Genomic DNA, 16,867 nt, shown 5'->3' with positions numbered 1-16,867 from the left:
GACTATATAATCCTGATATTAAGATGAACATGTTTTTTATGAGCAATTTTAGAACACACAAGCTCCTGAATCCAAGGGTATTCAGTCTCCGCTCACCCTAATAGCCGCCCAGTATGGAATTTCCAAAGTAGGAGGGATACAGAGGAGGTGTCAATCAGTCTAGGTGGTCAGATATGAAGTTAACCCCTTCACGACATGACATAATTGTATGTCAGGTTTGGTCCCTGTGAATGGAGCGGGCTCTAGAGCTGATACCGCACCATACCAGGGAGATGCCAGCTGAGTTGCAACAGCAGCAGCCAGATGTAGCTGTGATTGCTGTTGCTTAACCATTTATATGTCGCTATCAATTCCTGAGAGCTATATTTTAAAGAAAATCTGTGAAAGGAAACGTATTAATATTTTAGATAGATCAAATGTGCTGACAGATTTTCTTTAAATAGCGTGATCTCCAATGCACACAGGCACCAGATCCCTTCGGCACAAAGCTAATGTGGAGGAAATAAGCATACCTAGTTTTGCCACATTTGTAAAAGTACAGTCTATAAAAATATGAAATTATTTATCCCATTCGGTAAATTCCGTGAAGTGAAAAATATAAACTCCAAAATTAGCCTTTTTTTGGTCGTCAGTCCTCCCTAAAGATATGCAATAAAAAGCAATCAAAACATTGTTCATGTGCTTCTCACAAATTTAGAATATCATCAAAAAGTTTATTTCAGTTCTTCAATACAAAAAGTGAAACTCATATATTATAGAGTCATTACACACAGAGTGATCTATTTCACGTGCTTATTTCTGCTAATGTAGATGATTATGGCTTACAGCCAATGAGAACCCAAAAGTCATTATCTCAGTAAATTAGAATACTTTATAGCACCAGCTTGAAAAATTATTTTTAAAATCCGAAATGTTGGCCTAGCAACATTGTGATCAGGGCCGGTTTTTACAGTCCCCTGTCACATGATCCTTGTTAGGGTGGTTTCACATTAGCGCTTTTTAAGCGCACGCACGGCCGGGGGTAGCTCCGCCCCCGAGCCGGCTCTCTGCCCGGCGTGCCCGCCCCTTGCTTGTAGCGCCGCCTCCTAGCGCACAGCGGCGCCTGCGATCGGCGCACCCTATCTTTAGCATAGGGTGCGCAGATTGTGCGCAGGCCGTGCGCTAGTTGCGCTTTGACCTGCGCTGCGCACTTTTGATGGTGCGCGCCAAAATCAAACTTTTCGGATTTTGGCGCGCACGGCGCACCGTCAAAAGTGCGCAGCGCAGGTCAAAGCGCAACTAGCGCACGGCCTGCGCACGATCTGCGCACCCTATGCTAAAGATAGGGTGCGCCGATCGCAGGCGCCGCTGTGCGCTAGGAGGCGGCGCTACAAGCAAGGGGCGGGCACGCCGGGCAGAGAGCCGGCTCGGGGGCGGAGCTACCCCCGGCCGTGCGTGCGCTTAAAAAGCGCTAATGTGAAACCAGCCTTAGTCACCGAATAATGATGATCACACAAAAAAAGAAGTTCAATTTAAAATGAATCTCTCTCTCCTCTGTTATGATCTAACATATCAGAGAAGAGAGAAATGAGGTCCCCCGAGCTCCTTCGCCATTCTCCGGGGTCCTCTTGCTCCATACCCCTGCGTCATCTTTCTGGCGGGCACATTAGCAGTGCTTTCACCTAGATCCACCGGCCGGTACCCAGCAACAATAGGGAATTTTTCCTATTTGTTCCTTTTGATCACTGTGATGGGGTCTATCATAGTGATCAAAATAAAAAAAAATAGTAAATCAAATCCACCTTTGTCACCCTTTTAGTTAGATAAAAATTATAAAATATATACATATTTTTATTTTTTTCCATTGTTTGCTGTTATTGTTGGGGTTGGGTTAGGGTTATGTTCAGGTGGGAGAGAGAATTGTTTTTTGTTTTTTTTTTCCAAAGTTAAAAAAAAAATATGACAACGATGTGACGGCTTGTATTGCTCACTACTCGAGTTTGCATCAGGTGCTCTGGTATGCACAGAGTATCGCATATCCCATCATGTTTTTTCTTGGTGTCTAACAGCCGCAAAACATGCGGGGCAGGGACATGAGGATGTCACTTGAGCACTCGCAATATTTGGTGCATACTCGAGCACCCGATGCAAACTGTAGTAACGAGCACTTGCACTCAACACTAATGAAGACCTATTCATTGTGACAACCTAATGTTATCAAGTCTTGTGTCATATCTGTGGGTTCAAAATGCTCACTATACCTCTGGAATAAATCCTTGAGAGGTGTGGTTTCCAAAATGGGGTCACTTGTGGGGAGTTTCCACTATTTAGGCACGTCAGGGGCTCTCCAAACGTGACATGGCATCCACTCTTGATTCCAGCTCATTTTGGGTTCAAAAAGTCAAACTGTGCTCCTTCCCTTCCGAGTTCTGCCGTTCTCCCAAACAGTGGATTTCCCCCACATTTAGGGTATCGGCGTACTCAGCAGAAATTGCACAAAAAATTCTGGGGTCCTTTTTTTGGTTACCCTTGTGAAAATCCAAAAAAAAGTTCGGAAGTAAATTTTTTGTGAAAAAAGTTAAATGTTTTTTCCACATTGCTTTAGTTCTCGTGAAGCACCTGAAGGGTTAATAAACTTCTTGAATGTGGTTTTGAGCACCTTGAGGGGTTCAGTTTTTAGAATGGTGTCACTTTTGGGTATTTTCTGTCATATAGTCCCCTCAAAGGCACTTCACATGTGATGGGTCTCTAAAAAGAAAAAAATGTTTTTTTAAATTTTGTTGGAAAAATGAGAAATCACTGATCAACTTTTAACCCTTCTAACAATTTTTTTTTTTATGTTCCCAAAATTGTGCTGATATAAAGTCAACATGAGGGAGATGTTATTTATTTATTATTTATTAACTATGTTGTGTGACATACGGTAACTCTCTGATTTAAAAGCACAAAAATTAAAAGTTTGAAAATTACAAAATGTTCAAAATTTGGGCCAAATTTCCATTTTTTTCATAAGCAAGCAAAAGTCCTTTCAAAGAAAGTTTACCACTATCATGAAGTACAATACGTCATGAAAATACTGGCTCTGAATCGGTGGGATCAATTGAAGCGTCCCAGAGTTATTACCTCATAAAGTGACAGTGGTCAGAATTGTAAAATTTGGCCTGATCATAAAGGTCAAACTTTGCTTGGTCACTAAGGGGTTAAGTCTCTCTGAGATTTGCTTTATTTAAAATGTTTTTCCGGTTGGTTTTCAATGTCTCCTTTAAACAGACAGTGGGTTATATAATAGCATTTCTTCTGATTTAGTATGCTCTTAGTCCAGGAGCTTCTCACGCGATCAGCGATAACCAGCGGGGGAGCCGGTCGGAGGTAAGTATCACATGCAACGATATCGCTAGCAATATCGCTGCAACGTCACAAAATCGGTGACTTTACAGCGATATTGCTAGCGATATCGCAGTGTGTAACGGGGGCTTAATAGACTACCTATCAGACAAACACTGATAGGATAAGATAATACCGTACACAATATATGGTATTTATGTGTATGTATACATTTGGCTTTGCCGTGTCTGTAGCAGTGCACTTTCATTATGAATGCTGCCAAATAGGAAAAACATTTTTTGTTTTTGTTTTGCTCATCCATCCTGACAAAAAAAAATGAAATAGAAAGTAATCAAACAGTCATATGTACCCAAAACCGCTTGTCCCACAAAACATAAGCTCTCACACAGCTCCGTTGACGGACAAATTTAACCCCTTAACGACCGCCGATACGCCTTTTAACGGCGGTAATTAAGGGTACTAAAACCACAGCGCCGTTAATTCACGGTGATGTGGAGAAAGTACATAGCGCCCCCCAGTGTCGGATTTTCTCCAGGGTCTCGGCTGCCAGGGGTAGCCGAGACCCCAGAGAACATGAATCGGTCGGTTTCTACCAACCCCGCTTTTGCGATCTCCGTTATTAACCCTATAACGACGACCGCAAGAAAAAAAAAGTCGCGATTATGCATTAAATTTCTCTTTCCTCTGATGTGATCATACATCAGAGGAGAAAGAAATAGGGTCCCCGATCCCCCCCCCGGTACCTCTCCGTGGTCCTCACTTCCCTCCCGGTGGTCCCGCCGGCGTCCTCCGATGGGCGCCGCCATCTTGAAAATGGCAGGCGTATGCGCAGTGCACCCACCGGGAATCTGCCGGCTCCAGCTGGCAGATTCCATTCATTATTTTGATCACTATGATAAACGATCATAGTGATCAAAATAAAAAAAATAGTACATAACCCCCCCGTTTATCACCCCCTTATATAGGCAAACATAATGAAATAAAGAAAATATTTTTTTTTTCAGTTTTCCATTAGGGTTGGGATAGGGTTAGGGTTGGGCTAGGGTTAGAATTAGGGTTAGGGCGAACTAGGATTAGGGTTAGAATTAGGATTAGGGATTAGGGTTGGGATTAGGGTTAGGGGTGTGTTGGGGTTAGGGTTGGAGCAAGAATTGAGGGGTTTCCACTATTTACCAACTTTGGGGGTCTAAAAAATCACTTGTGGAAATAAAAGACTTTTTATTTTCACGGCTCTGCATTTATATACTTCTGTGTAGCGCTTGGGGGTTCAAAGTGCTCACCACACATATAGATAAGTTCCTAAGAGGGTCTAATTTCCAAAATGGGGTCACTTGTTGGGGGTTTCCACTGTTTAGGCCCATCAGGGGCTCTGCAAACGCAACATGATGCACGCAGACCATTCCATCAAAGTCTGCATTCCAAAATGGCACGCCTTCCCTTCCAAGCTCTCCCATGCGCCCAAACAGTGGTTCCCCCCCACATATGGGGTATCAGCGTACTCAGGACAAATCGCACAATAACTGTGGGGGTATGATTTCTCCTGTTACCCTTGTAAAAATAAAAATTTGGGGGCGAAAACATCATTTTTGTGGAAAAAAAATGGATTTCTTATTTTCACGGCTCTACGTTATAAACTTCTGTGAAGCACTTGAAGGTCCAAAGTGCTCACCACACACCTAGATAAGTTCCTTAATGAGTCTAGTTTCCAAAATGGGGTCACTTGTTGGAGTTTTCCACTGTTTAGTCACATTAAGGGCTCTCCGAACGCAACATGGCATCCGATCTCAATTCCAGCCAATTCTGTGTTGAAAAAGTCAAACAGCGCTCCATCCCTTGCGAGCTCTGCCGTGTGCTGAAAAAGTGGTTTACCCCCACATATGGGGTATCGGCGTATTCAGGAGAAATTGTACAACAAATTTTGTGGTTGATTTTCTCTTTTAACACTTGTGAAAATAAAAAAAATTGGTTCTGAAGTAAATTTTTTGCAAAAAAAAAGTTAAATGTTAATTTTTTCCTTCCACGTTGCTTTAGTTCCTGTGAAGCACTTAAAGGGTTAATAAACTTCTTGAATGTGGTTTTGAGCACCTTGAGGGGTCTAGTTTTTAGAATGGTGCCACTTTTGGGTATTTTCTGTCATGTACACCCCTTAAAATGACTTTAAATATGATGTGGTCCCTAAAAAAAAATGGTTTTGTAAATTTCGTTGTAAAAATGAGAAATCGCTGGTCAACTTTTAACCCTTATAATTTCCTAACAAAAAAAAAATTTTGCTTCCAAAATTGTGCTGATGTAAAGTAGACATGTGGGAAATGTTATTTATTAAGAAATTTGTGTGACACATCTCTCTGATTTAACCCCTTCACCCCCAAGGGTGGTTTGCACGTTCATGACCGGGCCAATTTTTACAATTCTGACCACTGTCCCTTTATGAGGTCATAACTCTGGAACGCTTCCATGGATCCTGGTGATTCTGACATTGTTTTCTCGTGACATATTGTACTTCATGATAGTGGTAAAATTTCATTCAAATAACTTGCGTTTATTTGTGTGAAAAACGGAAATTTGGCAAAAATTTTGAAAATTTCGCAATTTTCCAACTTTGAATTTTTATGCCCTTAAATCACAGAGATACGGCACACAAAAAACTTGATAACTAACATTTCCCACATGTTTACTTTACATCAGCACAATTTTGGAACCAAAATTTTTTTTTTGTTAGGAAGTTATAAGGGTTAAAAATTGACGGTACAATTAAAAAATCATATTTTTCCACAAAAATGATCTTTTCACCCCCAATTTTTATTTTCCCAAGGGTAACAGGACCCTAAAAGTTATTGTGCAATTTGTCCTGAGTACGCTGATACCCCACATGTGGGGGTAAACCACTATTTGGGCGCATGGCAGAGCTCGGAAGGGAGGCAGCGCCATTTGACGTTTTTGGCTGGAATTGAGATCGGACACCATGTCGCGATTGGAAAACCCCTGATGTACCAAAACAGTGGAAACCCCCCACAAATGACACCATTTTGGAAACTAGACCCCCTAAGGAACTTATCTAGATGTGTGGTGAGAACTTTGAACCCCCAAGGGCTTCACAGAAGTTTATAACATACAGCCGTACAATTAAAAAATCATATTTTTTCCACAAAAATGATCTTTTCACCCTCAATTCTTATTTTTCCAAGGGTAACAGGACCCTAAAAGTTATTGTGCAATTTGTCCTGAGTACGCTGATACCCAATATGTGGGAGAAAACTACTGTATGGACACACGTCGGGGATCGGAAGGGAAGTAGTGACGTTTTGGAATGCAGACTTTGAGGGAATGTTCTGCGGGTGTCATGTTGCCTTTGGAGAGCCCCTAATGTACCTAAACAGTGGAAACCCCCCACAAATGACGCCATTTTGGAAATTAGACCCCCTAAGGAACTTATCTAGATGTGTGGAGAGCACTTTGAACCCCCAAGGGCTTCACAGAAGTTTATAATGCCCAGGCATGAAAATAAAAAAATCGTATTTTTTCCACAAACATGATCAATTAGTCCCCAATTTTTTAATTTTCCCAAAGGTAACAGGAGAAATTGGACCCCAAAAGTTGTTGTCCAATTTGTCCTGAGTACACTGATACCCCATATGTGGGAGAAAACTACTGTATGGACACACGTCGGTGCTCGGAAGGGAAGTAGTGACGTTTTGGAATGCAGACTTTGATGGAATGGTCTGCGGGTATCATGTGCGTTTTGAGAGCCCCTGATGTACCTAAACTATTGAAACTTCCCACAAGTGACCCCATTTTGGACACTAGACCCCCCACGGAACTTATCTAGATGTGTGGTGAGCACTTTGAACCCCCAAGTGCTTCACAGAAGTTTATAACGCTCGGACGTGAAAATAAAAAAATCATTTTTTTCCACAAAAATGATATTTTTGCCCCCAATTTTTTATTTTACTAAGGGTAACAGGAGAAATTGGACCCCAAAAGTTGTTTTGCAATTTGTCCTGAGTAGGCTGATACCCTACATGTGGGGGTAAAACACTGTTTGGGCGCATGGCAGAGCTTGGAAGGGAAGGAGCACCATTTGACTTTTTCCATTCTACATGACGGCACCACGAGAGAGGGGATCCGCCCAGCGAGGACAGGAAACCTTCAAGATAAAAGGGGCGGCTCCTCTCTCTGCATCAGTTGGTTTCCTGTCCTCGATGGGAAACCCTCAAGATGAAAACCTCTTGATGGAAGAAAGAAGAGGATGCCTGGGCCTGGATCGGGTGATCAAATAGCAGGCGCCGGTCTGCTACACCTGATACCAGGTACCGGTAGTCGCCTCGGGGGTCATATATTCCTATGTCCCCCCTGAGTGAGTGCATGGCCACAGCCCATGGGGCAGATGCCCGGGTGAAGCTGGATACCTTGGAGGCCACAGGTGGTGTACCCTCCAAGAGGTAAAAATACCCCGTAAAACGTCCACGGAGGCCACTTTTCGTGTTCCCTCCCTGTCGACGTACGGTGGCCATGCAGCCCATGCGACACATCGGTGTCTGGGCGAAGATATTGCTCCTCGGGGGTGCCACGTTGGTGTACCCACCCTGTTGAGACCCGACGCCAGTCCCTGCAAGATTCAGGGGAAGGTTTACCTGGTGGATGCGTTGGTGGTATAGTGGTCGCCCATCCTCTTCTCCTCAGGTAAGAGGGAGCAGATGGCCGGTATAGGGCCCAGGCGCTCACCGGGCAACCCGGGATCGCGCCGCTGAGCACACCGGGGCGGCAAGGATGCGCGCATGGGAGCACGCATGGCGGGGCCTTGCTGGGAGGAAACCGACGCTAAACCGGAAGTGGTAAGCGGCGACCCGGAAGTAGTACTGGCGCGCTCAGCAGAGACACAGGAGGGTGTGCGCAGTTACTGGGGACGCGCGGACACAGGCGGTGGCGCGCGCGCGCGCGCACACAGGGCGCAAGCAGGGCGCGGAGACCAGGCGGTCCAATTAAAAAAAAAAAAAAAAAGGGGGAATAACCTTCCCTCTTAGGCGGAAGGTGACTGCTCTCATTAAGTGGCTCCTGCTAAGCACCTGGAAGCTGGGGGCTGCTATTTAAACCAGTAGCGGCAGGCGTCACTACACCATTATATGGTAGGGTGTGACTGCTCTCAGCACAAGATAGCAGCAGACATATACGGCAGGATGGAGAGCCCCTCACCAGAGCATATACAACCACGCCAGGAAGCAAGGCGGTCACGCTCACACGAAAAGAGCCAGACACGCCGCAGCAGCAGTGGAAGCCGCTCGGGCAGCGCACGGGCGGATCGTCAACGCAAGAAGGAGGGGTCCCTAGTCTCCTTGGGAGACAGTGAGAAGACCAGTCAGCCTCCAGATCCGGTACCCGTTTTATGAAAGCGTCCGAGTGGTGAGTGAACTACGAGAAAGTCCAGTACTCTAATGTCTGTTCTCTTTCTCTTGTCTCCTCTCTTCCTTCTCCTCCCTCTCTTACATACACTGGCGGGGTGGAGTATAGGAAGTCCCTAGGAAAAGTAGGGGAAAATCTAAGAATAAAGAATGTGCTTTATGCAAAAGTCCTGTGGGAACAGCCTGGAATAAAAAGTTATGCCAGGAGTGTATTAACAAAACTATAGCGGAGGAGACTCCCTCATTTTCGGATAGTCTGAGGTCCCTAATTCAAACCGAGGTTTGTAAGTCAGTAAGTGCATTGCAAACTGCGGATGCAGATAGGAAAACTAGGGATAGATGCAGCCCCTCAGGGGTCTCTCAAGAAGACTATACAGGATCAGAGGAGGACTCAGATAAAACGCACTATTCAGATAGTAGCTCAGATGGGGAAGATACGTTCCCAGTAGAATCTACGGATGAACTTATTAAAGCAATCAGATCTACCATGGGTCTGGTAGAGGAGCGAGCAAAAAAGACAGCCCAAGAACTTATGTTCAGTGGACTACAAAAGAAAAAGCGTAAGACCTTCCCTATTAATGAGCAAATAGAAGAGCTCATAAAACGCGAATGGGAAAAACCAGAGAAAAAGTCCCAGATATCTAATTCTCTGAAGAGGAGGTATCCCTTTGAGGAAGAGGCATCCTCATCCTGGGATAGAGCTCCCAAAATCGACGTAGCGATATCAAAAGTCGCCAGGAAAACCTCCCTACCCTTTGAGGATCTGGGGTTTCTGAAAGAACCGCTGGACCGAAAGACTGACAGTTGCCTTAAGACAGCCTGGGAAACCTCGGCTGGGGCACTAAGACCAGCTATCTCAGCTACGTGTGTGGCTAGGTCTCTAAAGATATGGGTAGACAACTTGGAGGATCAACTAGAACATGGAGTGCCCAGAGAGTCAATTCTGGAAGCATTACCGGCTATTAGAGCGGCGGCAGACTTTCTCGCAGAGGCTTCTGCAGACTCGGCCAGACTAGCAGCAAAGTCAGCAGCCTTAACCATTGTAGGACGGCGCGCAGTATGGCTAAAATGCTGGCCGGGAGACACTCAGGCAAAGATGAAACTGTGCTCTCTGCCATGCGAGGGAAATTTCTTGTTCGGACCAGCGTTGGATGACGTATTGGAAAAAGCGGGTGATACAAAGAAAAATTTTCCAAAACAACCATTTCAGGCGTTTCGGCGCTCCTTTCAGAGGGGCCGAAAATTCAGAAAGCAACGATTCAGAGATCGAGACAAAAACAATTCTGACAGACGATACAGAGGAGGGAGAGGCTTCTATTTCGGTAAGCCCTCCAGGGAAGCCAAAAAGCCCTCCCAGTGACGGTCCTTCTCAGGTGGGGGGAAGGCTCTCTCACTTCCTCCCAGCCTGGGAGAGAATCTCATCCAGCACCTGGATCCGACAGATAGTGGGGTCAGGTCTGGAATTAAAGTTCCACCATTGGCCACCACAAAAATTCATTCAGACTCCAGTGCAATCTTCTCAAGAAAGACAAGAGAGTCTGGAAGAGGAGGTATTGTCACTCATACAGAAACTCGTACTGGAAGAAGTTCCGGAAAAAGAAAAAAAGGAAGGCTTTTACTCCCCCCTATTTCTAATAAAGAAACCAGACAATTCCTGGAGGACAATTATAAACCTGAAAAGCCTCAACAGATATTTGATAGTCCCATCATTCAAGATGGAAACCATAAGATCTGCAGTGAAACTCCTCTTTCCTCGGTGTTACATGGCGGTCCTGGATCTCAAGGACGCTTACTATCATGTCCCGATCCAGCAGCAAGACCGCAAATATCTCAGGGTGGCAGTCCAGATAAAATCTCAGTGGCATCACTTCCAATACAGGGCTCTGCCCTTTGGGGTAGCAATAGCCCCCCGGGTCTTCACGAAATTAATTGCGGAGGTCTCGGCACATCTCAGGGAAAAAGATGCCCTGGTAATACCATATCTGGACGACTTCCTGATAGTGGGGAGAGATTTCTCTCACTGTCAGGAACAAGTCAAGATAGTGATGGAGACACTTCAGACTCTGGGTTGGCAACTGAACCTCAAAAAATCCAAACTGGAACCAACAATGATCCAGAATTTTTTGGGCCTAACAATAGACTCAGTGGTGCAGGAATGTCGCCTCCCAGAGGAAAAAGAAGGAAAAATCAAAAACCTAATCAGGACAACATTAAGAAAGCCAGTAATGACTCTGAGGAAAGCCATGTCAGTGTTGGGATCCCTAACTTCCTGCATACCAGCAATAAAATGGGCTCAGTTTCACACAAGGGAACTTCAGTGGTGCGTGTTACAAAACGATCTGAGGCTTCAGGGGCAGTTAGAGCAAAAACTCACCATCCCGGACCCTGTACTCCAGTCACTCAGGTGGTGGTTACAGATAGAGTCCTCTCCAAGGGGAGTACCCTGGACATACACAGCCTCCAGAGTAATCACGACAGATGCCAGCCCTTGGGGCTGGGGAGCCCATCTAGACACCCTATGGCTTCAAGATCCTTGGGCTCAGGACGAAAGAGATCTATCCTCAAACGAGTGGGAGCTGTTAGCCATCGAAAGGGCGTTGGAAGGTTTACTGACACACCTGACAGGACATCACGTGAAAGTCCTATCAGACAATCGGACAGCAGTAGCATATGTGAACCATCAGGGGGGCACCCGTTCTCGGTCATTAATGAAGATAGCGGGAAGAATCCTGACTCTAGCAGAACGTCAGTTTCTCTCATTATCGGCCCTGCATATCCGAGGTGTGGACAACTTGAAGGCAGACTTTCTGAGCAGGAACCGGTTGAAGCAAGGCGAATGGTGTCTAAAAGAGTCCATTTTTCAACGGATTATGCTTATGTGGGGGAAACCCATAATAGATCTCTTCGCCTCAAAAACCAACAGAAAGGTTCAAAAGTTCTGCTCTCTAAGTCCGGCAGACATGCCACTGGCGGTAGACGCCTTCAGGATAAAATGGACATCAGGTCTCCTGTACGCCTTCCCTCCGATATGCCTCATTCCATTAGTCCTGAAGAAGATCAGGGAGGACCGAGCCAGAGTAATTATGATGGCTCCCTTTTGGCCAAAAAGACCATGGTTCTACTGGCTAAGAGTGATGTCAGTGACGGACCCGTGGGTACTCCCAGAGGACCACGACCTCCTAACACAGGGTCCCTTCAATCACCCTCCGAACTCCAGGTTGCATTTGACAGCCTGGAATTTGAAAGGTCGCTGTTAGAGAAAAAAGGGTTTTCACAAAGGTTAATTTCCACCCTAATCAGTAGCAGAAAGCCAGTGACTACAAAAATATACGGGAGAATATGGAGAAAATTTTTGTCCACCTCGGGCCCAATACAGGAGGGGGAAGTACCTGTGAGGGCAGTGCTAGAGTTTCTGCAAAGGGGTTTAGACTTGGGCTTAGCTGTCAGCACCCTCAAAGTACACGTTTCAGCACTGGCAGCATTATTCAATTATGACCTAGCAAATGATAGATGGGTGGCCAGGTTTGTCCGGGCCTGTACTAGAGCCAACTCTGTCCCATCTCCTAAACCTCCTCCCTGGGATCTAAACTTAGTCCTATCATCTCTAACAGAAAGTCCATTTGAACCACTAGACGTGACATCAGATAAAGTGTTAACTTTAAAAACAGCCTTATTAGTAGCGCTTACATCGGCACGTAGGGTGGGGGACTTACACGCACTGTCAGCAGACCCGCCGTACACTCAGATTATGGACGATAGAGTTGTCTTAAGATTAGACCCAGCATACCTCCCTAAGGTAGTGTCGAAATTCCACAGAGCTCAAGAAATAGTCTTGCCATCCTTTTGTTCTAACCCCGGTAACAAGAAGGAGGAGAGGCTACATTGCTTAGATGTTAGGAGATGTATCCTACAATATTTGGAGATGACAAAACCCTGGAGGAAACAGAGGGCCCTGTTTGTTTCATATCAGGGGGCAAGGAAGGGCCTTAAAGCCTCTAAGCAAACTATAGCTAGATGGGTGAGAGAGGCCATCATACTAGCATATAGTAGTGCAGGTAGGGCTGTTCCAGAGGGCCTAAAAGCCCATTCCACGAGGGCCATGGCAACGTCCTGGGCGGAGAGAGCGGACGCCTCCATCGACCAGATCTGTAAGGCGGCCACTTGGTCCTCTCCATCTACCTTTTTCAGACATTATAGATTAGACCTATCTGCTACCTCTGATGTCACATTCGGGAGAAGAGTGTTACAAGCAGTGATCCCCCCCTAAAGAGAATACAAATCTCTGTAACTCTCTCGTGGTGCCGTCATGTAGAATGGAAAAACACGGGTATTACATACCTGGTAATGTGTTTTTTCATGAGACATGACGGCACCCTTATATTCCCTCCCTATTTGATCACGTCATTAGTTGGGTGCATTATTAGTATTATACACTCCCTTGGTGCCGGAAATTTATCAGCGTTAAAGTTGTATTATTTATGTGTACACTAACCTGCGGAGTTCCTCTCGTGCTCTGTAAAACAACTGATGCGGAGAGAGGAGCCGCCCCTTTTATCTTGAAGGTTTCCTGTCCTCGCTGGGTGGATCCCCTCTCTCGTGGTGCCGTCATGTCTCATGAAAAAACACATTACCAGGTATGTAATACCCGTGTTTTTCAACTCAGAATTGGCTGGAATTGAGATCAGACGCCATATTGCATTTGGAGAGCCCCTGATGTGCCCAAACAGTGGAAACCCCCAATTCTAACTCCAACCCGAACCCCAACAGACCCCTAAGGCTGTGTGCACACGCTGCGGACTAGGTGCAGATTCATCCGCGCGGATTTTGTAAAATTCTCAGGTGAAACCGCAGGTCAAAATACCTGCGGTTTTACCTGCGGATTGCTATGCGGTTTTTCATCTCCTCAATGGAGGAGATGGCAAACCGCAGGGGAATCCGCAGAAAAAATTGACATGTCAATTCTTTCTGCGGATTGAAAACCGCAGATAATCCGCGCGGAAAATTCCGCACCGTCTGCATTGCGGTTTTTGATTCCCATAGGGAATCATGGTACTGTACACCGCAGCAAAAACTGCTGTGGGTCCGCAGCGGCCAAAACCGCTGCGGAACCGCAGCAAAATCCGCAGCGTGTGCACACAGCCTAACCCTAATCTCAGCCCTAACCCTAGCCCTAACCCTAACCCTAATGGGAAAATGGAATTACATACATTTTTTTTATTTTATTATTTTTCCCTAACTAAGGGGATGATAACGGGGGGGGTTTGATTTACTATTTATGGCAGTTTTTATGTTTGGCAGCTGTCGCACGCTAAAAGACGCTTTTTATTGTAAAAGTAGTTTTTGCATCACCACATATTGAGAGCTGTAATTTTTCCATATTTTGACACCCTGAGTCATGTGAGGTCTTATTTTTTGCGGGACGAGTTGACGTTTTTATTGGTATCACTTTTGGGCACGTGACATTTTTTGATCGCTTTTTATTCCGATTTTTGGGACGCAGAAAGAACAAAAACCAGCGTTTCATTAATTTCTTTTGGGGGGGTGCGTTTACACCGTTCCGCGTGCCGTAAAATTGATAAAGTGGTTTTATTCTTCGGGTCAGTACTGTTACAGCAATACCTCATTTAGGTCATTTTTTTATGTTTTGGTGGTTTTATGCAATGAAAACTTTTATATAAAAAATAATTAGTTTTGCATCGCTTTATTCTGCGAGCTATAACTTTTTTATTTTTTCGCTGATGATGGTGTATGGCGGCTCGTTTTTTGCGGGACAAGATGACGTTTTCAGCGGTACCATGGATATTTATATGCGTCTTTTTGATCGCGCGTTATTACACTTTTTGTTTGGCGGCATGATAATAAATCATTATTTTTTGCTTCGTTTTTTATTTTTTAAGGGGTTCGCTAAAGGGGTTAACTAATGGGACAGTTTATAGGGCGTGTCGTTACGGACGCGGAAATACCTAATATGTGTACTTTTATTGTTTTTTTGTTTTTTTTTTATTTCCAAAAAATGGATTTATTGGGGGAATATTTTTTTTTTTTTTTTTCTAATTTATTTGGCAATTTTTTTTTTTTTTATTTTTTTTTTAATTATTTTAACTTTTTTTTTAATTTTTTTTTTAACTTTATTACATAGTCCCAGGTGGGACATCACTGTCCTGTGACAGATCGCTGATCTGTCACATCACAGATCACTGTGACAGATCAGCGATCTGTCACAGGCACTACTGCAGACTTCCTCATGCCTGCGCTTTGCAGGCACTGAGGAAGCCAGCTCCCTGCAGGCCCCCGAAGGCCCCCATCGCCATCTTGGATTCGGGGGGCCTGCAGGGAAAGAGCCCCCCGCAGCAGCGCTGCACATTGTGCTGCCGTTGGGGGCTCAGGGAAGCACGGAGGGAGCCCCATCCCTGCTGATGCTTCCCTTTAACCCCCGGTACACCGCGATCATGTTTGATCGCGGTGTGCAGGGGGCTAACGTGTCGGGGCAGTCCGTGACCGCCCCTGACACATTGTGCCGGGTGTCAGCTGTGATAATCAGCTGACACCCGGCCGCGATCAGCGGCGCTCACTACGTGGGCGCTGCTGATCGCACTAGACGTACTATCCTGTCCATGGGCATAGGGTCCCGGGTCCCATGGACGGGATAGTACGTCTGATGTCAGAAAGGGGTTAAGGGCATAAAAATTTAAAGTTTTAAAATTGCAAAATTTTCAAAATTTTCGCCATATTTCCGTTTTTTCATAAATAAACACAAGACTTATCGAAGAAATTTTATCACTAACATGAAGTACAATATGTCACAAAAAAAAAATCTCAGAATCAGCGGCACCCATTAAAGCGTTCCAGAGTTATAACCTCATAAAGGGACAGTGGTCAGAATTGTAAAAATTGGCCTGGTCATTAAGCTGCAAACTGGCCCTGTCGCTAAGGGGTTAAACAAAATAGTGACACAAAAACAAATGATTTTTTAGCAAAGAAAGTATTGTACAAAAGCCTTAAAACGTGAATTTGGTATTGCCGTATTGCTGCAAGTACTTAACTCTATTTGTACAAAACGTAAATGGCACAAAACATACTACTTAAAAAGGAAAAGCAAAACGAAATAAAATAACACAGAACGGAATTTTTTTTTTTTTTGTAATATGAGACAAAAAAAGCCCTTTGGTGATGTTATTTGTGCCCAAAATTGGTGCCACTGATAAATACAACTTATCTCGTACAATAAAAGTAAAAATGTTATGACAATAAAAAAAAGTGCTTTGTCTTTAACCCCTTAGTGACGGAACTAATTTTGACCTTAATGACCAGGCCAGATTTTTTTAAATCTGACCAGTGTTACCTTAAGTAGTAATAACTCTGGAACGCTTCAATGGATCATAGTGATTCAGAGAATGTTACTTGCTTTGTGACGTATTGTTCTTCATGTTAGTTGTAATTTTTGGTCGATATGATTTGTGTTTATGAAAATATTGAAAATTTTACAGAAAATGTGACAATTTCACAATTTTTAAACTTTACATTTTTTCCCCTTAAATCAGATGGATATGCCACACAAAATAATTAATAAATAACATTTCCCACATGTCTACTTTACATCTGCATCATTTTTTAAACATATTCTTTTTTAGGGTTCACATCACATTTCAAGTGTCTTTGAGGGGTCTATATGACAGAAAATACCCAAAAGTGACAGCATTCTAAAAACTGCACTTCTCAAGGTACTCAAAACCACATTCAAGAAGTTTATTAACCCTTCAGGTTGTCTGCGGGAATTCATGGAATCTGGAAGGAAAAAATTAACATTTTACTTTTTATCACAAAAATTTTGCTTTAGGCCCAATTTTTTTTTACTTTCTCAAGGGTTACAGGAGAAAATGGAGCCACAAATTTGATGTGCAATTTCTCCTGTGGGGGAAAACTACTATTTAGGAACACGGCAGGGCTCGAAAGGAAAGCAGAAGCGTTTGGAGAGCTCCTGATGTGCCTAAACAGTGGAAACCCCCTATAAATGACCCCATTTTGGAAACTACACCCCTCATGCATTTTATCCAGGGGTATAGTATTGATTTTTTAACCCAAAGGTGCTACACAGAATTTGATAACATTAGGTAGTGATATTGAATATGTCATCATTAGTGTTGAGC

General features: G+C 44.3%; 1 protein-coding gene across 8 annotated transcripts in view; it reads left to right on the top strand.

Annotated features, from left to right (window-relative positions):
* MPND (MPN domain containing) overlaps nucleotides 1–16,867 on the top strand; it is a 145,559-nt gene that overhangs the window by 100,621 nt on the left and 28,071 nt on the right. The window contains exons 1-2 of one of the 8 annotated variants that reach the window (XR_012220118.1): nucleotides 7,091–13,354; nucleotides 16,352–16,414. The exons of 5 other annotated variants lie outside the window; for them this stretch is intronic. The gene's annotated coding sequence lies outside the window, so the exon portion shown is untranslated. Of the gene's footprint in view, nucleotides 1–7,090; nucleotides 13,355–16,351; nucleotides 16,442–16,867 lie in introns of those variants that run through there. 2 more of the 8 variants (XR_012220123.1, XR_012220124.1) reach the window with 2 other exon arrangements.

The sequence above is a fragment of the Dendrobates tinctorius genome, unplaced genomic scaffold (assembly GCF_039654945.1).
Source record: "Dendrobates tinctorius isolate UK_male_01 unplaced genomic scaffold, ASM3965494v1 ptg000011l, whole genome shotgun sequence".
In the NCBI taxonomy this organism is placed as follows: Eukaryota; Metazoa; Chordata; class Amphibia; order Anura; family Dendrobatidae; genus Dendrobates; species Dendrobates tinctorius.
Note: the sequence above shows the minus strand (reverse complement) of the source record. Positions and strands in the feature narration are given on the sequence as shown.